This window comes from Dendrobium catenatum, unplaced genomic scaffold, assembly GCF_001605985.2.
Source record: "Dendrobium catenatum unplaced genomic scaffold, ASM160598v2 fragScaff_scaffold_1119, whole genome shotgun sequence".
Classification (NCBI taxonomy): Eukaryota; Viridiplantae; Streptophyta; class Magnoliopsida; order Asparagales; family Orchidaceae; genus Dendrobium; species Dendrobium catenatum.
This window is the reverse complement of record NW_021319581.1, coordinates 788467-816458: the sequence shown is the minus strand read 5'-3', so window position 1 is coordinate 816458 and position 27992 is coordinate 788467. Positions and strand designations below refer to the sequence as shown.

The 27992-nt window shown below is 31.4% G+C and overlaps 3 non-coding genes across 3 annotated transcripts; all 3 read right to left on the bottom strand.

The window, feature by feature from the left end:
- Positions 1-5860: 5860 nt before the first annotated feature.
- Positions 5861-5966, bottom strand: LOC114580611. Its single transcript, XR_003702078.1, has one exon. It is a non-coding gene; the product is annotated as a small nucleolar RNA R71 (small nucleolar RNA).
- Positions 5967-12196: 6230 nt separating this feature from the next.
- On the bottom strand, positions 12197-12303 carry LOC114580613. Its single transcript, XR_003702080.1, has one exon. It is a non-coding gene; the product is annotated as a small nucleolar RNA R71 (small nucleolar RNA).
- Positions 12304-27042: 14739 nt separating this feature from the next.
- LOC114580612 lies at positions 27043-27148 on the bottom strand. Its single transcript, XR_003702079.1, has one exon. It is a non-coding gene; the product is annotated as a small nucleolar RNA R71 (small nucleolar RNA).
- Between the last annotated feature and the right edge of the window lie 844 nt (positions 27149-27992).

Here is a 27992-nt window from a genome sequence, read left to right as displayed (position 1 = left end):
TTAAACATTAGACAGCATGCATTTCTTTATTTCTTATATGCATCATGATGTGTTCAAAAACTTCAAATAATCATCATAAGTTAAGTCACTTACCTCTTCTTGATCTGACAGATCAAGACTATCTGCACATCAAGCAAAATTAGTGACTTCTTCTTCCTTTTCAGTCTCTGATGAAACTGAAGCTGAGTGCCGCCCTGAAAGCTCTTTGAAACTTCTTCTTTCCCTTCTTTACAATGGTTTCTCCCTCTACCTTCTCCTTGCTAAAAGTTGCTTTGATGTTTGGGCAATCAGTGTTCAATCAAGTATTGACCAAGGTATTGTTACCTGACATCCATAGAGAAAATTACTTTCACTTAGAAATCACTTCCATTTATAAAAATTACTCTCATTCTGGAATCTGCCAAGGCAGAAATTTTACCTCTATTATTAATTTTGTTTTCCTCAAGAAAGCTTCAAATGTCTAGTCAATATGCAATGCATCTTCATCCTCAAGTTGTGAGTGTTCACTCTCAGACTCTTCCACTTTTAGTGCTATGTTCTTTCCTTTCATGGTTCACCGCATCAATCTTTCTTTGGCTAACTCTTGCTCGTAAAGCAATAAGTGAACCAAAGATCATCAATTGAATAAATGTTTAGATCTTTAGATTCTATAATTGTAATAATTTAGCATCATACGTAGTAGGTAAACAACCGAAGAATCTTATTAAGCATTTTGCATTCGTTAGTCCCCTACCAAGTGCAAGCAAGAGGCGACTATTGAGTAAATCTTGTGTAAATATCAGAAATGGATTCATTAGTTTCATGCGAAACAGTTTCATAATCATGCAACAATATATTAAGTCTAGATTGTTTAACCTCATTAGTTCCCTCATATGTTATATAAAGTCTATCCCATATGTCCTTCTCACTTTTGCAAGTGGAAACCCGCATGTAGTTCTTCGATTTAAAGCACCAAAAAGAAACTATTCAAATATTTAGCGTTTAGTTTGCTAAGACGTCATGTTCTTCTACCAATAAAAGTCTTCAAAAAGTGTTTTCAACTTTTTACTCCATCAACTAATCTAGTGGTTTTATATATCCTTCCTAGACTAAGATCCACATACGATAATCAAGTGATTGTAAGAAAGTAACATGCATGTTTTCCAAAATTAAAAGGTATATTGTCAAAACAGTGGAGGTCTAGATAGAAGTAACTTCCAGGTGTGTTTCAGTTTCCAAATGTAGCCATCTACGTTAACAAAAAGTAGTTTAAACTTATGATTTTAAAACAAAGCTCTGTTACCACTTATTGAGTTTAGTGAATAGGTTGTTATACCTAAGTAATGTCCCAAGCTACCCAGAGGGGGGGGGTGAATTGGTATTTTAAAAAATTATCCATCTTTTAGATAAGTTGAACATAAAAAAACTTAATGATTTTATAAAATGTTTTTCAACCACAATTTTTTAAACAAAAAAAAATGCAGAAAATAAAAGCAGTAAAAATAATGACACAAGATTTATGTGGTTCGGTCTAAACCAGACCTACATCCACTCCCTAGAGGCACCCTCAGAGTATTGCACTAATACCAATAGTGTCTCTCCTTTTGTACCCACAGCAAGGTGGAGAAGCCTTTACAAACACTCTTTCCACCACTACTCGGTGTGGCAGATAACCGTCATCCTTTTACACTATCCCAGTGTTGGCAGAGAACTATTCATCCTTTCACACTCTCCTAGTGTGGGCAGAAAAAACTCTTGTGTCCTTCTCACACTCTCCTAGTGTGGGCAGAGAACCCTTCGTCTTTCACACTCTCCTGTGTGGGCAGAGAACCCTTCGTCCTTTCACTCTCTCCTAGTGTGGATAGAGAACCCTTCGTCCTTTCACACTCTCCTAGTGTGGGAAGAAGAACCCTTCATCCTTTCACACTCTCCTAGTGTGTGTGGACAGAGAACCCTTCATCCTTTCATACTCTCTTAATGTGGGTAGAGAACCCTTCATCCTTTCACACTCTCCTAGTGTGGGCAAAGAACCCTTGATCCTTTCACACTCTCCTAGTATGGGTAAAGAACCCGATCTCCTTGACAGATCTCCTCACAAGAAATCTAGAAGGAAGAAAGAAAAGTGTGAAGTAATCTCAAATCACAAGTAGGAAATCTTATCTTTGAACATCAAGCGAAGCCTTCACGCCTAGTGGTAGGAATCCTCCTTTGAATGTTCTCTCACACTCTCTCCTTAACTCTTCTTCCAATAAGCACGAAGTTCAATGAACAAAAAGATTTGGTGGCAGTAAAAATTGTACCTTATATAGGCGAGACAAGAAAAACCATCCAAAACTACAAAATTTTCAAGTTATCACGAAATGGATCGTCTCGTACGATCGTGGATTGTCCCGTACGATCGTGGATCGTTCCGGACTATTTTACTTAAAGTGTCAGAAAAAATCTTGATGTATAATTGTACGAACTATATTCGTACATGCTTATCATCCCGTACGAACTAGGTTCTTCTGGTATGAAATGGTTATTGCATAGGTCGGTTCCCAAATCCCTGCAGGACGTAACCAACTGAGGTAAGTCGGTTCAGTTCATCCTGGGACGAACAAGTTTGATCCTGGATGATTTTATACAGAGGGTTTCATCCAGAGACGAAGGTTAATTTTATCCTGTATGATTTTATACATAGAGTTTCGTCCAGAGACGAACCATGCATTTCATCTGGACGAACAGTGCAAAGTGAGAATCCCGAGACGTTCATCCCGGGACGAATGTTAAATTTGTCCTGGATGATTAGGACTTTGAAAAATTTTCTCCCTGCCTATTCGATCCATTGCTCTTCTGAGGTCTTAATTGGCACGATCGTCCTGTACGAACTAGGTTCGTCCCATACGATCAGTTCACAAAAATTGTTCCCCTAAGTGTGTGTGTTGTGATTTTTCACTCAATTACAATCACTCCCTCTCAATTCAAAACTTATAATTTACAAATAAATATTTACTAAATTTGATTTGAAGTCTTCATATCTTGGAGTTGATTTTCCTAAAATGTTAGTACACACTAGAGCAAAAACAAATCTTCCAAAAAAGTGTTAGGAGATATATATACCTAAAACAATAATATTTGAAATCATCAAAATAATACAAATTTCAAGAATGTAAAATATGCAAATAGCAACTCTCTTAACAAGGTTCGTAAAGTCGAACTACTGATCCATCTTCTGAATAACATTGTTTAACTTTCTTCATGTCCACCTTAATGTAAAGATGCTTCAACCATGGATTTCCCGTCCTACCTTCCACTGCCTCCAAGTGAGAATAGGATCAGAGGCATTCTCACAACAATCTGATGTTCCACATGGATTCTCCCTATAACCCATCACTTTAATAGCTACAGAATCAGGTTTCGTATTCACAAACCTATTCACGAACAACTTCATGCCAGAAGATGAAGATTCCATAAGAGAATTGCTACGAATACCAAGAGAAGTATTCGAATTCACCTCTTCCATGATCTGCTTCCCTTTACATTACATCGGAGTTGTTATAAGAGCTTTAGCTTCAGTCGGTTCCTTGATTTGCAGAATACCATTTGATCAAAAAGCGTTCTGACCAGGTAATCGTTTCAAATTATCTAGTTTCATAATCAAATTTTGGCCATCACCGACGGATGAAAGACGGTCATCCATGTCCCGCTAAAAATACTCCCACAAGAGCCGAAGATGAAATTTGAAAAAAAAACATTAAAATCCTGGAGTTTCGCTCTCTAACTATATATAAATGTGATGTTTTAGTTGTGTAATGCAGGAAAACATAAAAATGTTATAAATTGTTAAGTATCTTCCAGCACTCTAGTGTAAGACAAATCAATTTCACAATGCCATTGAAGGTACCAACGTATTTATACAATATTTTCATAGAGGCTCTTACTTCTCTATTTGATAGCACTATGATATTAAAATTGTAAGCTTTGTAGTGCCATGTTCACTATCTTCAATCGCCATGGTTTCGCAATTTATCATGCCTCAGTTCCAAAATTTCTACCCTAGCACCTCAACATTAAAAAGTTAGTAGTGTTGTGGTGTAGCAATTATAAATTACAAAGGATATGATTTATCATCAAAATGATACAAATGTTTACTAAGTAAGTAATCCATACCAGCAAGTGCCACAATGGGCCTAAAATAGTAGCACACGGGTGTTAGTTCATTTTATGGGCATAGTGGCACTGATCTTTCAAGCGTTGTAGTGTTAGCTTCCTACTTTATGTTTTCCTATAAATAATTATTATGTTATGTTTGAAATTGAGTTTAGTCATGTTTATAATTTTAGTATTTTTTATAGTACTTCTTTAAATCTCTCTTAGAGTACAATCTAAGATTGACCAAGGAAATACTATATATAATCATTAGAGTGCTAGACAGTATTTATTTTAGCAACTCCATACATTATTGAATAAGAAGTGCAGAAGAGATACATTGATCATTCCTAGTTATATTATTCTCTTATATTTTTGTTCATCTATGATTTAAAAAAAAAAATGAGTTTGCTTATTCTTTCTTCCATTTCTAGCTAATTATTTACTTTTGGATTGATAATATAGAAAAAATATTATGTACTAATGAAAATTCTTGTGCTCTAATATTAAATATTATTTTTGAAACTATTCCGCTCTTTATTTAATGCTCATAGTAGTCAAATATATAGTTAAAACCTAATGTGATGTATAGCCTCGACGGAGGAATGCTAGAACAACCAGATTATATTTGCATACCTAGATATAGGTTGTAAAATTTGTTAGGTTATTAAGGAGATGATTTAATTGTAGTAGGTCAACATATATCCTTTTTCAACCCTAAAAGCTCGATAAAGATCTAGGTATGCATATGTTTTGAATCACATTAAAAATAAGAATTTTATTAGGAAAGATAGGTAATTTACATTTATTAATCCAAAGCACTTTATTTAAATATTGTATCCATTATTTCACAATTTTTATTTAGTGATTGAATATCCATAACCAACAATCTCATTTCTTTAGGAAAAATTTGCAAGAAAGTAAATAGTAATTTTTTATTGCTAAAATACTCTATCCTCTTATTGCTTGATTTTGCATGTATGCTTGCATATATTTGGTGTGATTTATTATTTATATATTACAAAAAAGAAAACCAAAACATTCTTTAGGGTAGATAGAGCCTTAAACATTTTTATAATTTAAAGTTGCACTCCACAGTAACCCATCCATGAAGTTTTTGGAAACATTGCTTGTGAAGTATTTCACTTTTTTTCAAAATTTTAATTATATTTTGAATTATTTATATAGTTATACTTACTTCCATTTTATTTTATAATTATTTTTAATTGATTTGATCACTAATTATAATATATTTTTGGTTGCATGCTTTATAGCCATAGAAATAAATTTTTTTTTTCATTTGATCTTTAAATTGAGAGAAACCTTTCTTAAAATCTAGAAAATCAAAAAGATTTTAATAATGACTCAATCTGAGTTAGAAAAAATTCATTCTAGACATCTTAAGGATTATGCAAACCCTTTAGTTGATAGAAATCATGAAAGAATAAATATGCCTATAATCCAAGCTAATAAATTTGAATTAAAAATAGTTATTATTCAAATGATTTAAAACATGCAATGTGGAGGAATTTATGTAGAATATTCCAATTTATATTTGGTCGGCTTCTTAAAAATTTATGCAACATTTAAGCAAATTGGTGTCGGAGATGATGCTATTGGAATTGGATTCTTTCCCTTTTCTTTAAGAGATAAAGCTAAAATATGGTTGAATTCTTTACCACCAAGCTATAAAACTACTAGGAATGCTCATATTTTTCTTGCTAAGTATTTTCCACCTTTAAAAACTACCAAACTTCAAAATGTCATAACTTCTTTTAATCTGTTTGAATGAAAATCCATTTATGAGAGTTGGGAAAGATTTAAGAAGATGCTTAAAAATGCCCTCATCATGGATTACCTGATGGGTTTGTTATTAAAATATTTTATAATATATTAATAGGATCTCTTAAAGTTATAATTGATGTTGCAGTTAAAGGATCATTAGTAACTAAACCATTTGAGGAAGCAAGTGAAATAATAGAGGAAATGGCTATTAATAAATTCATATGGCCTCGTGATGGGGTAAATACTAAAAAATAGGTAGAATTTATAAATCTAATGCTTTATCAATCTTGATTGCACAAGTTCTTATAATTTTTAAGAAGTTGAATACAATAGGTGAAAATCCTAGAATAGGAACTAATTATTTTGTAGATTAAAATTTCATTAAAGATAATAATATGTAAGGAATTAAAAATATTAATATAATTAGAATACAAAATTATCCCTATTCAAATACCTATAATTTAGGTTGGAGGATCCATCGTAATTTTAATTGGTCAAATAATAAGGGTGGTAGTAATCAATTAAATAATTAGCAAAATAATCAAGGAGTAAATTGAAGCACTTCTCAAAAACCCACTGTTAATCCTTAGACTTACATATCCTCCATGATTTAAACATAGAAATAAACTTGGAAATAAAAAATTAGCATTCGAGGTTGTAGTTACACATTTAGGGAATCAATTGCAAAATCAAGTTGCTTTTATTAAAATTTGAAAACTCAATTAAGTCAGCTTACAATTTTAATCAGTAGTAGACCTCTTAGATCTTTACCTAGTAATACTAAATTTAGTCCAAAATAAAAATAGAAATATCTTAATAATGTCATTTAAAGAATGGAAGTAATATACACTAGCCAAATTAAAAAATCAATGCAACTCTGGCTAAAGATTACAAACTTAGCACTCTATAAGAGGCAACCCATAATGAGGTTTAGTATGTTATTAAGTCTGTCTGAACGGTATAAACTTACCACTTCAAGGGAGGAAACCCAGTTTATAGCTTTTGTGTGATTAGTAGTTGTTAATTTTATTAATTTTTTATTATTTTTGCTTAAAAAGAACCTTTAGAGAATGAGTGCCTCAGCACTCAGTTAGGACTTTGTGGTTTAAAAATTCTCTTCACCTGAAAATTTAAAAATGGTATGTTGGAACATTATGTCTCAATCCTTGTCAATTTTTAAGTATAGTGTTATCTTTCTCTTCCTAAAAATTCAACTAAAGTGATGAGTGGAACCAAGCAAAGGCATTCCTCCTCTAGGATTAGAAGTGAAGAACATTTGAAAAATGAATATTCTTTTTCTCTTTTGCATATGCAATATTTTACTGGCATTAATAAACTTAATACGCTATATGATGAAATTCATGAAGATACAAGGCATATACTAAGAAATTACATAAAAGTGAAGTTTTAGATTATGAATTTCATCCTGCTCAAGTTATTCTATGATTTGATTATAAGAAGAAGTGTTGCCACAGAAAACATTAATCTAGATGGGTTGGTCCATATATTGTTATTAGAATTTATCTCAATGGTGCCATCAGCATTCAAGATAAGAAAACCTTTCAAATTTTTAGTTCAATGGTCATAGATTGAAATTATGTGGATAAGATGAATTAGGAAATCTTAAATTTGGATAAATGGAGGATGTGTATCTATATCTTTACTTTACTTTATATCTTTTAGAAGAGAATACATTTATGTGAGTAACTAGTATATGTAGTGTGAGCATAATTTATTGTATGTTATTTATAGTGCCTAGTTTACTAGTTTTCTTATAACTTATTTTATGTTTATGAATGTTATCACTTGTTTTATGGGTCTTTTATCATTCATATGAAAGCTTGTGTAGTGTTAATTATTAATTATATTTTTTTATTTACATTTTATTGAAATTATCCTCATGCTTACTCAAATTGTCATTATTTTTTATATTTTGATTATTTATTTAACATTAGTAAAAATGATAATTATAAATTATGTAAAATAAGGATAATAATAAAACCCCAGATCATAATTCAAATAAACCTTGTTTATACTTCATAGAGTGAAAAACTAATAATTAACTAACTCAGACCATTTATGTTGTTGCTTTAATTTGAAATTATAGGTTATACCTTTTTGCATTAATTTTTGTAATAAATATGAATGGTCAGAATTATAGATTAGGTATGAATAGATTAAAATTGGAAATCATAAGCAACACTAATTTTGATTTGGTAAACATATTACATTCTTTTATAAAATTCATTAAGATTGCCAAAGGGTTCGAAGCAAAATCTTCAAAATTATTAACTATGTACTCTAAAAAAAAGTAAAATAAATACAAAAAGAACAATGAAATTAGTTCCAAAAAGAAAAAAAAAAGGTGGTGAACTCATGAAAGTTTCAATTTTAACTACTAATATATCTATACATATACCTATATTTTTCACTTTAAATTTAAAAAAATAATAATTAAATTAATAACCTAAAAATTCAAATTATGCAATAATGACTAATTCATGTAATTATTAGTATTTTTAAAACTAGAACTATATTCTTATTCATTTTTGCTACTTCTAGATCAGGATATATTATCCTATATTTTAATAAATTTAAATTATCAAATTTTACTTGAAATTATTAATTAATCAAAATTATAAAATTTTTATTTTTTAAGGAAAACAAGAATTTAGGCTGGGAAGAATTTGATAAGTTGAAATATTGTATTATTTTATGTGTTATATTTTCATTGAAAATATATTATTTTAGTTTTGTTGTGTATAAAAAATACAAAAAATGAACAAAATTTTAAGTATTATCTAGAGCCGCAGTGTCAGTCACTTAATGCCACAACACTTTCGATGGCATCGCCAGATCGCTATAACATTTATATATAGGCACTAACATTGCTATTGGACAGCACCGTAGCTTTAAAAAGGTCAACTTTGCAATGTTATGTTCATTATCTCCAAATACATGGCATTGCAATCTATCATTCCTCGTCACCAAAATCGCAACTCTAAGGGCATAGGGTTCGAAAGACAGTAGTGTTGTTTCAAAACAGTTGTAACTTCCAAAGTACACAATCTGTTAGCAAAATGATTCAACTGTTCACTAAGTAATTGATCCACATTATCAAGAGTCATGATGGAGCTAAAATAGTAACATAATGACATTAGTTAATTTTATGGGCTTAGCAGCACTAATCTTTCAAGATCCATAGTGCCAGTTGCCTACTTTTATTTTCCTATATAGATTTATTGTGTTATGTTTGTAAGGAAGTTAAATCACTTATATAATATTAGTACTGTTTATTATACTTATTTTGATCTCTCTTAGAGTACAATCTAAGAGAGGCTAGGGAAGTACAAGATACAATCATTAGAATGTTAGCTATATTTATTTATCTAACTCCATACATTAAGAAAGAAGAAGTGTCTATGAGACACATCAATGCTTCATGGTAATATTATTCTCTTGTATTTTTATTCTTCTATTATTTCAATGCAAATGAGTTTGCTTATTTTTTTCTTTCAGGTTTGGCTAAATCTTTACTTTTGAATTGATAATGTAAAAAACATATTAGTATTAATGAAAATTCTTGTGCTCTAAAGTTAAATGATGTTTTAAATATTATCTCACTCTTTATTTAATGCACATAATAGTCATATATGTATTTAAAATCTAGTTTGATGTATAGCCTCGATGGAGGAATGCAAGAACAACTAGGAATATTGAAATAACATATTTGCATACCTAGGCATAGGATATAAAATATACTAGGTTATTATGGAGATGATTTAATTATAGGACTTCATCATATACCCTTTTCACCCCTACAAGCTCGATAGAGATCTAGAGATGCTTATGCTCTAAATCAGATTAGAAATAAAAAATTTGTTAGGAATGATATGCAATTTACATTTATCAATTCAAAGCACTTTCTTAAAATATTATATCTATTATGTTACTATTTTTATTCAATGATTGAATCTTCACAACAACAATTTTACTGTCGTAGGATAATTTTTCAATTAGAGTAAACAATAATAGTTGATTGTTGAAAGGCATATCTCTCCACAGGTTTGTCACTCTACACTATCACTTTATTACTTGATTTGGCATGTATAATTGTATATACTATGTGGGGTTTATTATTTTTATATATCAAAGAAAAACTAAGCATAATTTAGGGGAGATTAAGAATTAAATATTTTTATAATTTAAAATTAAACTTCATAGTAACCCAACCACAACCACCCCATTATGCATAAGTGAAATAACACTTATCAAAACTTCATACAAAATTTAGCATTATCTACTATGAAAAAGCATTCTATAGATTGTCCATCTAGAGTTCACATAATAAATTTAAAGGTATGATCAATTGAATAAAAAATCCATAGCCTTCAAAGTTTTGACAAGAAAGAACTATTGCACTTCTTGATTGCTAATGTCAGTATTATGTGTTTCTCAACTCAAGGATTGAGTGCCAAGGTTATTTTTATAATTTTCATATTATATTATAGGCAGTCATGTTTGTTAGAGGAATAACACATTTACTTAAGTACAATTTTATTTATTCTGATTCAAATAACACAAGCAATAAACCCTTTAGTAATACCAACCATTAATGATTTCAATATCATCTAATGTCAACATAGGTTTGCACAAGATTTCCTAATTAAGGGCCTGTCTTCTTAAACCTATAAAAATTATTTTTCTTGAATGGTTACTGTTTATTTCCTCATCCTTTTTGACATAATTATTTGTTTATATGGCTTTTATAGATGTGATTAATTTTCTCCAATTAATAACTTTGTAACCAAGTGTTTTTGTGCTTTGTATCATCTCATATTATTATTAGTAAATTATTGGTTCAATTGTTTTCATGCAATAACTTGTAAATTTTTAGGTAAGATATAACCATTACTGCATTGTTTAGCATATCCTTAAGGTAATATCATTATAATAAGGTATTGTTTCCCATAAGAATTAAATTGTCTCCTCTTATACTCAGCTTTACTTGGTGGTTCCAATAAATCATTCTTGCCATGCATTTTGCTTTGAATTATTTTGTAAAATGCATTCATGGGATATTTAGTTTATAGAAATTCATTTAATTGGGTAGGATCATAATGCCAATATATAAATTATATGTTATCTCATATTTATATTATAAGGCATTAATAATTTTATGTGACCATTTTCTTTGGTTACTATAATGTAAGTTATTAGTTAAACTTTATTCTTTAAAAGGTAATTGATAAGGAAATAAATACATTTCCATGACACGTAATTATAGATGGGTTGCCTCTTCTAGTTATTTCTTTTCTCAATCATGATCATGTCATAAGTTGGAATGTAAACATGCTAACATATTATGATACTTAGGTTCTGCTATTGATAAGTGTAAATTATGTGCATTTTATATATTTTATTTAGTTATTTTTTGTAGAAAAAAATCCAAAAATGATAGAAAGTCTAAGGAGACTACAATGTCATGATGTCTCACAAAATAACATCATTGTACAACCTTCAATATCACCAGTGCCACAACATCAAAAAGTCAACATGGTAGCATCAGATTTTACATTTTAAATGTCGCAACATCCTAATTTCCCATGCCTTAGCACCATTTTTTCCACTCGAGCACCACAACACTCAAATTTCAAAAGTGTCACGGTGTTGTAGTTTTAATTTCCAAGGGCCACATTCTCTAAGTGAAGAGACAAGACAGTTCACTAAGTAACTGATCCACATCAGCAAGCATTATGTTGGTGAAAAAGTTTCAACACGGAGGCATTAGTTCACTTCAATGGCACCGTAGCACTACTCTTTCAAATGCCATAGTGCCGGATGCCTTTTTGGGTTATCCTATAAATTGTTTTTATGTTATGTTTGTAAGAGAGATTAGTTACATCTATAAATTTTAGTACTTCTTTAGTTCCCTCTTATAAAAATTTTTAAGAGAGGTTTTGAAAGTAGAAGATACAATCATTTAAAGTATTTAGCCTATGTTTCTTCAAAGAACTCTATAATTTAAGGGAGAAGGAGTTTGGAAGAGATTATTTGATCATTTCTGGTGTTATTACTCTCTTGTATTTTCATTCCTTCATGAGTTTAATGAAAATGAGTTTGTTTGTCATTAATTTTATGTCTAGCTAATTCTCTTATTTTTTTATTAATGATTTAAAGTGCATGTTAAGCACTACTGAAAATTCTTATTCTATAAATATTAAATGAGCTTTTTAATATTATACTGATCTTAATATAAATGCACATAGTGGCTAAGTATTTTCCACCTTAAAAGATTATCAAATGTATAAATGATATTACTTGTTTTACCTAGTTTCAAAGAGAAACAATTTATAAGAGCTTTGAGAGATTTAAGGAAATGCTTAGGAGATGCCCTCACCATGTTTTAACATATTTTATAACGGATTAGTATGATCTTTTAGAGTAATCATAGATGCTGGAGGATCATTAATATCTAATCCATTGGGTAAAGGATATAAATTAGTAGAGGAAATGGCTACTAATAAATTTTAGTGGCCTATTGATAGAGTAAATCCTAAGAGGGTATTAAAAATTTGGAATATGATGCTTTGTCAATGTTGACTACACAATTTGTAGTCATTTTTTAAAATTTAAGCGTTATATGAGTAAATTCTTGATTAGGAACTGGACCATCTATGTAATAGAAGGATAAAAATGAAATTATCAATAGTAATGTGCATAAGATTAAAAATAATAATTTGATTGGAAGAGAAAATAATTTTTACTCTAATACATATTATCCAGGTTGAAAGAACCATCCTAATTTTAATTGGTCAAATAATGTTGTAGGTAAAAATTCAATATAATTATAATTCAAATAATCAAGAAATAAAAAGAAAAAACCATCAATAACCTATAATTAATCATAGACCTATATATACTCTAGGTTTTAATCAAAGTATTTTGTTAGTATTAAGAAAATCATCATTTCAAGATGTAATGATGTAGTTAGGGACTTAATTATAAAATTAAGATGCTTTTATTAAATGTTTGCAAATCTAATTAATTCAACTTTAATTTTGATCAGTAGTAGACCTCTTGGATCATAGCCTAGCAATACTAAAGTTAACCTAAAGGAAAAAATAAAAATATCCTATTGAAAATCATTTGAAGAATGGATGCAATATACACCAAACAAGTTAAAAAATATAAGCAAGTCTGGATTAAAACTAAGTATTTGTCACTAATGGGAGGCAACCCACTTGTATATTTACTAAACTTAGTGTGATGGTGATAATTTGCTTTAAGCACTAGCTATCTTATTTCCTGTATTTTAGTTTTATATTTATTATATGTTTTTTCACTTTTTTATCATTCATATAAAAGCATATATTATTTACCTATATTCATTTATGTTTTTTTTTCATTTAATAAAATTCTCCTTATACTTATAATTTTTTATTACTGTTCATTAATATGTTTATATTTTGATTATTTAATTTACCCTAATAAAAATAAAATTTTAAAAATACATTATATAATGCTTTATAGGTTATTGCTAGGGCGTCCCCTCGAAGCGACGCGCTGTATGGCCTGAATACAGTGACAAGTGTGCAAGCACCGGCGCCCGAGTGCAGTGTTAAATAGGCAAGGGTTCCCACATCAAGGACGTATGTGGGCAAAGAAGCTAGTCCATGAAACTAAAATTAGGATAGGAACTTGGAATATAGGTTCCCTTACAGGAAAATTAATAGAATTAATAGATATTATGATTCATAGGAAGTTAAATATTTTGTGCATTCAGGAAACTAAATGGGTTGGAGATAAGGCTAAGGAAATTGATAATTTAGGATTTAAACTTTGGTATTCGAGTAGGAGTCGTACTAGAAATGGTGTAGGTGTTATTATAGATAAGAGTTTAAAGGATAATGTTATAAAAATTAATAGGATTGGAGATATAATTATAGCTTTAAAGATTGTTGTTGATGATAAGATTGTTAATATTATAAGTGCTTATGCTCCTCAAGTAGGTTTGGATATGAGTTCTAAATTAAATTTTTGGAATGACTTAGAAGAATTAATACAAAATATACCTCTTGGAGAAAGAGTTTTTATTGGAGGAGATTTAAATGGACATGTTGGTAGAGAGGTAGATGATTTTAAAAGCATTCATGGTGGCCATGGATTTGGAACGACGAATGAAGGTGGCAAGACCATATTGGATTTTTGTTTAGCTTATGATTTTTTTATTGCTAATACCTTATTTAAGAAAAGGAATGAGCATCTCATCACTTATAAAAATGGATATAATACAACCCAGATTGACTATTTTCTTATTAGAAAATTAAATCGTTTAGATTGCAAAGATTGTAAAGTTATTCCGAGTGAAAATTTATGTACCCAACATCGATTATTAGTTTTGGACTTTAAGATAAAGGGGCATAAAATAAAAAATAAAGTAAAACAATTTTCTAGGATTAAATGGGGGCATTTAAAGAATATTAACAAAAATATTTTTGGAAATAAGATTTTAGATCTTAAGATTTTGTCTGTGCATGAGGATGCTAATATTATGTGGGAAAAAGTGGCTACTGATATTAAGAATATTGCAAAAGATGTCCTTGGAGTATCAAAGGGAAAAGCTCCCAATAGTAAAAATAGTTGGTGGTGGAATCCTAATGTGCAAGAAAAAATTAAAAATAAGAAGCTTTGTTATAAAAATTGGTTTAATTTTAAAAATTATGATAATTAAGAAATATCATAAAGTGGCTCAAGAGTTAAGACACAATATCGATGTAAAAGGCATTAGCTTTTGATTTATAATAAATTAGATACTAAAAAGGAAAGATATATGTATATTCGCACAACAAGAGATAGTAGTAAATGTATTCAGTTAAGTGTATTTAAAATGAAGATCAAAAAACTTTTCTTAGAAGATTGATATTCAACAAAGATGGATAGATATTTAGCTAAACTTTTAATGAGATGGGAAAATAAGATTACTATTGTACCTTAGCACCCTAGATTGGAAAATAAAGAATTATAGTTTATCAGACGTAATTGGAAAACTGAAGTTAATGAGGCTGTTAAAAGATAATGAAGGTGTAAAGAGCTGTGACTGATATATTCAAGATAGGTGGTGAAATGCTTAAGTGGAGATGAATCTTCATGCTACAAACTTATTTAAATCTATTAGACTAAGAAATGCCAGATGAGTGAGAATGAGTTGTTATTCCATTTTAGATAAATGATGTACAAATTTGCGAATTATAAGGTATATATGTAATTGTCATACTTATAAAACTATGGGAGCGAGTTGGAGCATAGGTGCGGCGTGATACTAATGTTTCTCAAAATCAATTTGGATTTATGCCGGGTAGGTCGACTATGGAAGCCATACATTTATTCAGAGGTTTGATGGAAAAATATAGAGGAAATAAGGAGGATCTACATATGATATTTATTGATTTAGAAAAAGCATATGATAAAGTTCCAAGAGAAGTGCTATGGAGAGTTCTTGAAAAGAAAGGAGTCAATAATGCTTATATTCAAATCATTAAAGATATGTATGCAGGAGCTATTACTTGTGTTCAAACACAAGGTGGATTGACCAAGTATTTTCCTATTTCGGTTGGGTTACAACAAGGATCAGTCTTAAGCCCATATATTTTTGCTTTAGTCTTGGATGTTCTCACTAGACATTTGCAAGAGTATGTACCTTTGTGTATGCTTTTTGCTGATGATATTCTTCTTGTTGATAAGACTAGAGAGGGAGTTGAAGGTAAACTTGAATTATGGAGGTCAACCTTAGAGTCTAAAGGTTTTCGCTTGAGTAGATCTAAAACGGAATATATGGAGTGTAATTTTAGCAGTAATAGTCCTAGTGAGGGGATTGTGACTTTGGGTGATCAAGTCATTAATAAGAGTACACGTTTTGATATCTTGGATCTGTTGTTCAGAGTGATGGTGAAATAGATGGAGATATTATCAGTAGAATTCAAGTTGGATGGTTGAAGTGGAGGAATGCATCGGGTTTGTTATGTGATAGAAATGTACCCCTCAAACTTAAGGGAAAATTTTATAAGATGGTAGTGAGGCCTGCAATGCTTTATGGTGCCGAATGTTGGCCATTAAAAGAGAAGCATAATACTAAGTTAAGTGTGGCAGAGATGAGGATGCTCAGGTGGATGAGTGGCTTTACCCTTAGAGATAGGATACGAAATGAGCATATACGTGAAAAGGTTGGAGTAGCTCCAGTAGAAGATAAGATTAGAGAAAGTCGCCTTAGATGGTTTGGTCACATAAAACGGCGGCCTTGCGATGACCCGGTTAGGAGAGTAGAGGTATTAGATTTGACTTATGTTAAGAAAGGTAGGGGTAGACCTAAAAAGACTTGGTTAGAAAATATTAGGAATGACCTTTCTTTATTAGATTTAAACGAGAATTTGACTTTTAATAGGACACAATGGAGAAAAAGGATTCATGTAGCCGACCCCATGTAGTGGGATAAAGGCTTGATGTTGTTGTTGTTGTTGTTGTATTAAATAATGCTTTATAATTCATAGATGAGAAAAACTAGTAATTAACTAACTTGAATCTTTTAAATTATTAATTTATATTTAATTTTTAAGTTATACATTGATCGTTGAATTGAAGATTAATAATTAAGGTTAAAGAATAGATTTGGGTATATTCAAATTTAAAATTATAGCATCCAAAATTTAGAATTCGTAATCATATTAAATCCATGCATTAAACTTTTTAAGATTATGAGAAGATTATAAGAAAAATTGATATTCAAAATTATTAACTATGTACTCCTCAAAAAATAAAAATGGTACATTCAAAAATTTATAACAGATAAAAGCTTAGAGCTTGGCTGTAATAGTACACATAAATTCATAATGGTTGCGTTAGGAGAACTAGTATAAATGATGGTGAACTAATGAAATTTTAATTTTAACTACAATCAAATATAATCTTAAAGCTATTTTTTTAATTCAAATTTTAATGTCATAAATTATAAATTTAAATTAAGCAATGATAAGGGTGATTGGTTTGGAAAATAAATAGTATTTTTTCAAACTAGAATTATTACTTTATTCATCTCTACTACTTCTAAACTGTAACATATTATCCTATATTTCAGTAATTTTAAATTATAAATTTTTACATTGACTATTTTATTAATCAGAATTACAGATTTCCTTATTTGCATGAGGAAAAGCAAGAGTTTAAGTTGGGAAAAATTTGTAAGTAAATAGAGAAGGATTGTAGATGAGATAGTTTGATCCTTTTTGGTGATATCACTTTCTTTTTTTTATTCTTTTATGAGTTTAATAAAATTGAGTTTGCTTGTCATTTATTCTATGTATGGCTAGTTCTCTTATTTTGGATTGATGATGTAAATTGCATGTGAAGCACTAAGGATGTTTATTTTTCTATAAATATTAAATGATGTTTTCAATATTATCTCGATCTTAATTTAATGCATATAGTTATCATATATGTAGTTAAAACATAGTGTGATGTATAACCTTGAAAGAGGAATATAAAATAGCCAAAAATATTACAATAGGTTATTTGCATGCTCATATGTAGGATGTAAAATATTTTAGGTTCTTAAGGAGAAACTATAACTGTATGAGGTCAGAAGATATCCCCTTCACCCCTACAAGCTGTTTAGAGATCTAGTGATATATATATGAAATGAATCTATAACTAAGGGTCTCATTATAAGGAAGTAGTTTGTTGCAAGTAAGCATACTTTCTTGTGGATTTGGTACTCTAGTCTATCATTTTATTACTTTAATATATTAAGTGGAGTTTTGTTATTTTTATATCTAGGAAAACCTAACCATTATTTAGGGGTGATAGAGCCCTGGATTTGTACACAATTCAATGATTCACTCCACATATCTCATCAAAAGTTTGATTTCCTAACTATATAAGTATTTTGTTTTTTATTTAAAATTATAGCTATATTATTAAATTAATTTCATACTTAGGCCTACCTGTATATTTTATTTTATTTTCTTATTTCATATTCATGGTTGCATGTTTTTTTTTTTTTGAAGAAATACATTAGCATTAACGCAATAATTAAAAAAAAAAATACAAAGAAACCTAAGGTATAGCTAACCTATCACAATCATTCCTGATGAAGTTAAAAATACTTGATGGAAGTTCACCTAAAAGAAAAGTATCCTGAAAAAAATCAGCGCCTAGAACATAGTTAGCGCAAGCATCCGCAACACTATTACCTTCTCTAAAAACAAAATGAAAATCTACTTTATTAAAAACTTCAAGAAAAGACAAATCAGTACTATTAAATATTGTCTTCTGATGATTCTTCATTACTAACTTTTGCATTAGATTGATAACATTAATATTATCTCCTTCAATAATGATCCATTACTTCTCTAGCATCTAATCTTTTATTACATCATTGAAATTGAGCACATCAATTGGCTCAAAAAGTGATATATCCCAATGAAATAACTTCCTACCATACGCAAGCAAAAACCTACCCTTGTGGTCTCTTAGAACTCTTGTTATACATGCTTCATTAGAATGTAATAAAGATACATGAACATTCTACTTAATCCAATTTATAGGAGGGGTAAACAAATTTTTTTTACAGTACCGAATGCTGGCTTGTTTCCTAGTTATTAAAAATTGGAACAATTAAAGTATACATCGAATCAGTATGAACTTAAGCAATAATAGTTGATGGAATAGGATAAGTACTCCTATGTTTAACACAATTTCTTGATCTCCAATTATAGACATAAAAATGAACCTTTGTTTTTTGACTTTGAAATAGGAAGAACCCTTTAAAAAAGTTAAAAAAAAAATTATGAAAATGGTTGAACCTATATTAGATCAAGATCATTCTAGATCTTTTAGAGATTATGCCGAAAGTTTGTTAGGGATATTAAGCCCTTAAAAACTAGCCCGAGGCTAACCAAGAGGGAGTTGAATTGGTATTTTAAAAAAATTTTCTTAGGTAAAGCACAGTATTAAAACCAAAATAATTCACCACAAGAGTAGCGGATGCGGAAATTAAATGCGGAAGTAAAACAAGGAAAGAACACACCAGATTTATAGTGGTTTGGTCAAACCTTGACCTATGTACACTCTTCGGAGGCACCCTCCGAGTGTTGCACTAACTAAGTGTATCTCCTTTAGCTCCCACAGCTAGGCGGAGAAGCCTTTACAACAAACTCATTTTCACCAACTCCGGTGCGGCAGAGAACCGACTCCTTTTATTTCCTCTTGAAGTGGGCACAGAACCCGGACCTTTTGCTGAAGTAGACCTCCCAAGAACCTCCCAAGGACGAAGGATGAGGAACGGAGATGATGACTTGGAACCTTGTATGGAGCAACCTTTGTGAACCCTCCCCCTCACAAGTTCCTCTCTCTCTCTCTCTCTCTCTCTCTCTCTCTCTCTCTCTCTCTCTCTCTCTCTCTCTCTCTCTCTCTCTCTCCCTCTCCCAAGACTCTCTCAGGTCAAGACAATAGCACTCAAGGTCTTGAGCATGAGAAAATTTGGGTCCTTTAAATAGAATTCTAAGAAACGACATTATCATCCAGGATGATATTTCTATCATCTTGTACGATCTGTATAAATTAAGATCAATCAGCCAGGATGATTTCGAACGATTAGAAGAAAATTAGTTACATCGTCCAGGCCGATACCATATCATCCTGGATGATTAGTTCAAATCCGAGGAAAATTATCTTAAACATCGCCCTGAATAGATTATGGCCGATGTCAATCGTCCAGTACATCAGCCTGGCCGATCCTATGATCGGCCCTACTAATGTGATCGTATCAATCAGCCTTAATTACTTTCCATAATTATCATATTAATTTTGGCATAATTATGTTGCATCATCAAGGCCGATGCTTCGATCGTCCTAGATAATTCTCTAAAATAAACAATAAATAAATTAATCAAGGCGGCTGATTCTTTCTTAATTGAGCCTATCCTCATGGCTGATACAGGAATCATCCATGACGATCTGCTTAATGACGACTGCCTTAATGAGATTTCTTAATTAAGGTTTTTATTTTTAGTCTGATCGTCCAGGTTGATATGGTCATCATCTAGGCCGACATTCTCAAAATAGAAAATAACAGAAAAACCCTCAAGTGCGTATGTGCAAGGTTACTTAGCATCAGGAACCACTTTTACAATGGAGTCAAGAAAAGAAAAATACAAACTTGACTCAACCTAAATCTACGAGATCTTAAGCTGTCTTGAGTTTCATTCGATCTTGTGGACCTAAAAAGTTAGTAGGTAAGGCAGTCGTAGGAAATCATGAATGTTTCCTATCATCAAAATTATAATCCATAAACTCAGATTTGCAACAATCTCCCCCTTTTTGATGATGGCAAACACACCTAGAAAATTTCAAACAGTTATGGCAGTTTAGTAAAAAAAATGTGATGAAAAAATAGCTCACTAAATTCTAGAAATCAAATTACAAGATACATCAGACTACTCCCCCTTTTGACATCACAAAAAAGAGGACTAAAAAAATAGAACAAAAACTAAAAACAACCATAAGAGAAAAAATAAACTACAAAAAACAGAAACTAAAACTAGTAAAATGAGGGACCCTGATCATCAGACAGAGGTGGTGGTGGTGGTGGTTACTGGTGGAAGAAACTAAAAAACATAGCAAACTGTACCCCAAACCAGACCATGTTCTGATCGAGCTGCTACTGCTGGTGTGTAACATAGGCATCAAAATGGGCCTTCCACTGATAAAATCTCTCCACTAACTGATCTAGCTGAGAGTGCTGGCGGAGAGGAACAGGTTCAGGAACAGGAGCAGGAGCCTCCTCCTCCTTGGCCCCCTGAGCCTCCCCATATCCTGGGTAGACACGAGTACTGTGAAGGACATTAAAGGAATTGTTTAAGTAGAAGGGTGCAGATGGTTGGGAGGAGAAGGATATTGAAGGTTATATTTGGATTCTAGAACATATGTAATGATTTGTCCTAGAGAAAGATTGGGTTTTCTTCTATGACCTGGATCATGGATTATAGTCAAATGCTCAATATAGCTAAATATTAGGTCTATGTCATTGAAATCTCTATGTGCCAGAATGTAAAAGGTAGTAAGTGAAAGAAGTAGAGTGATGTAGACACGATCCCCGGCTTTTGGAATAACAGAAGTGCGAAGGACATGCTGGATTATCCTAGCATCTTTGAGTAAAGATCTAGTCTCTCCAACATAAAAGTGTGTGTTGGTGTGGCGAATAAAGTGATTTGCAGTGGACCAGTCAAAGTCAGGATCAGAGATAAGGGTATGCAGCTTATCCCCAATGGTGGTCAGCTGCAATAGTTCAGCACAATCCTGATATATGATCTCGATAGGACGTCAATTCACATAAGAGGTGAGAGTAGTGTAAGAAGAATTTATGCAGAGGTTTGCGTAAAATTAAAAAAGAAATTCATAACTAAAGGGGACTGCGATGGTGATAATAAAGCAAAGAGAGGTGTGAGTGAAAAGATCCAGTATCGGATAGGAGAGGTAGGCTAGATTTATTGTTCATGAGAGAGTAATGCTTCACGCTTGCTGCCAGCCATTTAGAATAAAAAGTAAAGAAATAGTAAGCAGTAGCAAGTAGAAATCCAAAGATAGAGGTGAAAAAAAAGGCTGATTTTGGGCCCTATTTAAAGAATAGGTCGAATCATCCAAGACGATCGCAGGATCGTCCAGGCTAATTCGGTGCAATTATTGTGGCTGGCCGATTGGTCAAAAAGGAGGTCCCATCATTCAGGATGATTAGATATCATCTGAGATGATCATATATCATCTGGGACGATCAGATATCGTCTGCAATGATTAGATACAAGCGATCTTCCTGAGGAATCAGGCCAGATGACCGTTGAAAAAGCATATCATGCAGGCTGATTAGGTGGATCGTCCAGGATAATGCTCAATAATTAATCGTACCGACTAAATTTAAAACATTTTAAATTATGCGCCACGTGTATCATCCAGGACGAACAGTGGATCGTCCAGGACGATTGTCCAAAAATGGATAATCCTAGGCAATTTTAAAAATTTTAAACGTACTGACACGTGTATCATCAAGGACGAATAGGTGTATTGGATGGGATGATTACAATAAACGCGTCATCCAGGATGAAAAATGTATCGGCCAGGACGATCAAGATGATTGTAATGAGGATGATCAGATCGACCAGGATGATAAAGGATCATCCAGGATGATTAGAGCATAAAGGTCAAAATATTAAGCATATTGAGTTTTTGAAGCAAGAAAAGCTGATCGTCCAGGATGATATAAATATCGGCCAAGACGATGTGACAAAAAATTTCAAATCAAAGGAAGAATGGATATGATTAGAGAAGGCTCAAAAACAATAAAATCAACAAAAAATAACAACGATAAAACAAAAGCCATAAAAAAACAAAGCTTTTTTTTTAATCAAGTCATGAACATGATATAGTCTCCATGTGATTGATTTTAAAAATTTGTAAGTTAATGAGTTAACAACTTCAAAAATCCAAAAAACGGTAAAATATCCGATCGTGTTAACCCTAAGCTCAGACTTCTTTTAGGGCAAAATCTTCTTTTGAAATCAAAAGGCCTAACTTAGAAGAAACATTTGGATAAGAAAAAGAGATCGGATCAAGACTTAGTTTCAGAAAAATATCTTATAAAATAATATATCAAAGTAGTTTGTTAAATTGCAAAATTCAAAATCAAGTCCTTGAAATCTCAAGTGATATATGAAATCTTCTAATTTTTAAGAGTTGGAAGAAAGGAAGATAGCTTGTTTTTTGATTGGCTCATTTTATGCCTCTTGTCCATTGAATGGAGCACTTTGCGCATCTTTTGATTTATGATGCACTTTGTGTATAATAATTTTTTTTCCAATTTGGCATCATTGTGAATCTTTTGCTTTTGGCATCATTGTCCTTATTTTTTTTTTCAAGCTAAATTCTTTTCCAAAAATTCTTAAATATTCTTAGTTGTGAGTATATCTTCTGGATATTAGAGAAGAAGAAAACTCACTCTCTATTATAGGGAAGAATAAACCACAAAATAGAATAAAAATTTATATGAGAGATGCATTGATAAGATAACGAGAAATATTGAAGTAACAAAAAACTTTGATTATTATAAATATAAGCTAGATTGTTGTAGCAAGGTAGAAAGCATCCCAATTGCAAAATCCATTTGTTAGTTTGATTTAGACCTTTGTTTAAAAAAAAAAATTTAACTACTAGAATATGTTAGAGAAAGAGACACAATCAACGGTGATTTTACCCTTTAGCATATTAAAGAGATGTAAAACATTGACTACAAATTTTCAAAAAAAAAATAAAAACAAGGCATAAGATATCAATTCAGTGATGATTTGAAAGAGAAAACAAATTAAGGCCTAAAAACTAAAGTAAAAACAAGAGAAACATCTACAAAAAGAATAAATAATAAAAAGACTAAAAAAAATAAAACAAGGTAATCAGCCGATAACAAATAAGAAAATCAATAAAAATCAAGTTCATGCATTAATGTCAATCACACCCAATCTGGTCCTTAAAGTATTGAAAGTATCGAAGTCTAGTGGTTTAGCAAATATGTCATCCAATTGATTCTCAGTTGCCACATGGTGTAACTCAATATCTCCCTTAGTCACGTGATCTCTAATAAAATGATGCCTAATGTTAATGTGCTTAGTCCTTGAATGTTGGATAGGAATCTTAGAAAAGCAGATGGCACTAGTGTTGTTACAAATAATTGAGATGGTGCCTACAGGTAATCCTAAATCCAGTACTTGCTATTTTAGCCAAAGGACTAGGGCCACACAACTTTCTAAAGCAATGTACTCAGCTTCAGTAGTGGAAAGAGCAACAGAGTTTTGCTTTCTACTAGACTAGGAGACTAAAGAATGTCCTATGAATTGGCAAGTTCAAGAAGTGCTTTTTCTATCCACCTTACATCCTGCAAAATCAGAATCAAAAAATCTAATAATCTCAAAAGAAGTGATGTGCCTAGGGTACCAGATGCTCTCATGAAGCCTTTTCTGAGAGCTTACCTATAAAATTATCAAATATCAGATTTAGGAACCCAAACATGTTTGGGTTCCTTCTTATGAAAAGTAGAATGCAATGCATGCTGTGGATCATGTAACTTGGGGCGCCAAACCCAATGTGAGCTATGGTTAATGGTGCAAGTGTGTGCTATGTGACCTAGCATACCACATAAAAAACATCTAACTTCAGGAAAAGGATGCACTAATCTACTCCTATGGTTATGCTTCCTTTTAAAATCATACAATGGTTTATTTTCAAAAATTTTGAGATTTGTTAATTCTTTTTCTAACTCAACATGGGATAATTTTATGGAATCATGTGCATCAGATAATTCATTGTGCCTTTTGTTTAATGCATCAAACACATCAAGTAAATCCATGTGGTTGCTATCAATTTGAGAATTTTCTTTTAAAAGATTTTTATGCTCTTTTTGCAAATTTAAAAATTCTAATTTCAAACTAGCATGAGATTTTTTGAGTTTTTATATGATGCATGCATGTGCTCACAAATTTCTAATAATTGATCAAAAGTTGGTTCACATACCTCTTCTTGGTCACTTTGACAAAGATTATTGTCTTCCATTAAGCACAAGTTTGGTTTCTCCTCCTGAGGTTCAGTTTCACAGGAATCTGATACAGAATCCCACCAGAACTCCTTTTGGAATCGCTTCTTGCTCTTGTCCTTTTTGAGGTTTGGTTTCTCCTCACCCTTCTCCTTACTTGGGTGTGCCTTAAGCGTAGTACAATCATCTTTAACGTGCCTAGGCTTCTTGCATTCAAAGCAGATTGTATCATTAGACTTCATAAAATTTTTGCTACCCTTACCTTTATTCCACTTTTGATGATTCTTGTGCTTCTTCCTTAGAAAGTTCTTAAATTGCCTTGTGATTAAAGAAACATCATTGCTTTCAGACCCGTAAGAGTCAGTGTCTAAATTGTTCGCCTTAAGTGCAACCATTTTCTCCTTCTTCCTTTCACTTGCATCAAGATTTCCTTGGTTCACCCCTTGCTCGTAAGCAATGAGTGAACCAAGTAAGTTATCGATCGAATATGTAATTAAATATTTAGATTTAGATATTGCAGTAATTTTTGCATCAAAAGAGGAAGGCAAACATCTTAAATTTTTGTTTACTTTTTCATGGTTAGAAAGTTCTCTTCCTAATGCATGCAATGAAGTAATAATCTGAGTAAACCTTATATACATTTCAAAAATTAATTCAGAAGGTTTCATACAAAAAGTTCATAATCATGCAAGAGAATATTCAAATAGGATTGCTTAATTTCATTAGTACCTTCATAGGTGATACACAATTTATCCTAAATTTCTTTACCAATGGTGCAAGTGAAAACACGCATGTAATCTTCCAATTTCAAAGGGGGGGGGGGGGGGGTAAATTGGTTTTTTAAAAAAATTTCCTTAAGTAAAGCACAATATTAAAACCAAAACAATTCACCATAAGAGTAACAAATGTGGAAATTAAATACGAAAGTAAAACAAGGAAAGATCACACCAGATTTATAGTGGTTTGGTCAAACCTTGACCTACGTCCACGCCTCAGAGGCACCCTCTGAGTTATGCACTAACTAAGTGTTTCTCCTTTAGCTCCCACAACTAGGCGGAGAATCCTTTACAACAGACTCCTTTTCACCAACCCTGGTGCGACAGAGAAACGACTCCTTTTGCTTCCTCATGAAGCGGGCAGAGAACCCAGACTTTTTGCTGAAGTAGACCTCCAAATAACCTCCCAACGATGAAGGATGATGAACGGAGATGACAACTTGGAACCTTGTTTGGAGAAACCATTGTGAACCCTCTCAAAAACTAAATTAAGGTCACTCTCTATGTCCCTCTCCCAAGGCACTCTCAGGTCAAAATAGCAGCACTCAAGGTCTTCAGCATGAAAAAATTTGGGTCCTTTAAATAGAGTTTTAAGAACCGATATTATCATCCAGGATGATATTTCTATCGTACTGTATGATCAGTACAAATTAAGCTCAATCAGCCAGGACGATTTCAGACGATCAGAAGAAAATTGATTACATTATTCAGGTCGATACCATATCATCCTAAATGATTAGTTCAAATCTAAGGAAAATCATCCTGAACATTGCCCTGAATAGATTCTGGTTGATGTCAATAGTCCAGTACATCGGCCTAGCCAATCCTGCAATCGGCCGAGCTGATCTGATTGTATCAATCAACCTTAATTGCTATCCATAATTACCATATTAATTTTGGCATAATTGTGCTTCATCATCCAGGCCGATGCTTTGATCATCCTGGATGATTCCCTAAATTAAAGAATACCTAAATTGATCATGGCGACTAATTCTTTCTTAACTGAGCCAATCATCCTGGCCGATATAGGGATCATCCAGGATGATCTGCTTAATGATGGTTGCATTAATGAGATGACTTAGTTAGGGTTTCTATTTTTAGTCTGATTGTCCTTGCTAATATGGTCATCGTCTAGGCCGATGTTCTCAAAGTAGAAAACAACAAAAAAACCCTCAAGTGTGTGTGTGCAAGGTTACTTAGTATCAGGAACCACTTTTATAATTGACTCAAGAAAGGAAAAAATACAGACTTGACTCAACCTAAATCTATTCGATTTTGAGCTGGCTTGAGTTGCATTCGATATTGTGGACTTGAAAAGTTTGCAGGCAAGGTAGTCGTAAGAAATCATGAATGTTTGCTATCAACAAAAGTCTAATTCATAAACTCAGATTTGCAACATATGCTAACCTTTTAGTTGATGAAATTTATCATAGCATTAATAAACCAACAATCCAAGATGGTAATTTTAAATTAAAACTTGTTATAATTTGAATGGTTCAAATTTCTTAATTTGAGAGAATTATTGTTGAAGAATCCAATTTAAACATAGCTAGTTTGTCAATATTTTGTGTAATATTTAAGTATAATGGTGTTAGTGATGATGCTATTAGACTTATATTATTCTCATTTTCTCTAACAGATAAAGCATAGAAGTTATTGAATTCTTTACCCCTAGGCTCTAAAATCACTTAGAATGAATTTGCTCATAAGTTTCTTGCTAAGTATTTTACACCTCAAAATATTATCAAACTTATAAATTATATCACTTCTTTAACTCTGTTTGAAGGTGAATCAATTTATGATAGTTGGGAGAGATTTTAAAAATACTTAGGGAATGCCCTCACCATGCTTTACCTGACTAGTTGGTTATCCAAATATTTTATAATCTATTAGTGTAATCTATTAGAGTAATCAAAGTTCTTGTAATTGAAGGATTATTAATTTCTAAGCCATTTGATGAAGCATATGAATTAATAAAGGAAATAACTATTAATAATTTTTAGTTGCCTACTAATAAGGTAACTCATAAGAGAGTGGCAGGAATTTATGAATTTAATACTTCTTCAATGATGTTTACATAAGTTGCACTAATTTTGAAGAAGTTGAACATAATATGAGTAAATTCTAGATTAGGAATTGAATTATCTATGCAATTGAACGACCAAAATTTAATTAAAAATAATAATATTTAAGATATTGCAAATATTAATTGATTAGAAGATAAAATAATCTCTACTACAATACATATAATCCTGGTCAGAGGAACCAACCTAATTTTAATTGGTCAAATAACTTAGGTGGTAATAATTAATGGAATTATTATTAAAATAATTAAGGAGTAAATTAGAATAATCCTCAACAACCTAATTTTAATCCTAGGCCTGCATATACTCTAGGATTTAATCAAAGCAATAAGTTTGGAAGTAGAAAATCATCATTTGATGATGTAGCAATGTAGATAGGGTCTCAATTACAAAATCATGCTGCTTCTATTAAAAATTTGGAAATCCAATTAAGTTAGCTTGTAATTTCAGTCAATAATAGACCTCTTGGATCATTTAGTTTTTTATTTTATTTAAATTTAATAAAATACCCATATACTTATAATTTTATAATTCATTTTATTAATACCTATGCTTTTTGATTATTTAATTAACTATACACAAAATGATAATAAAAAATATGTAAAATTAAGA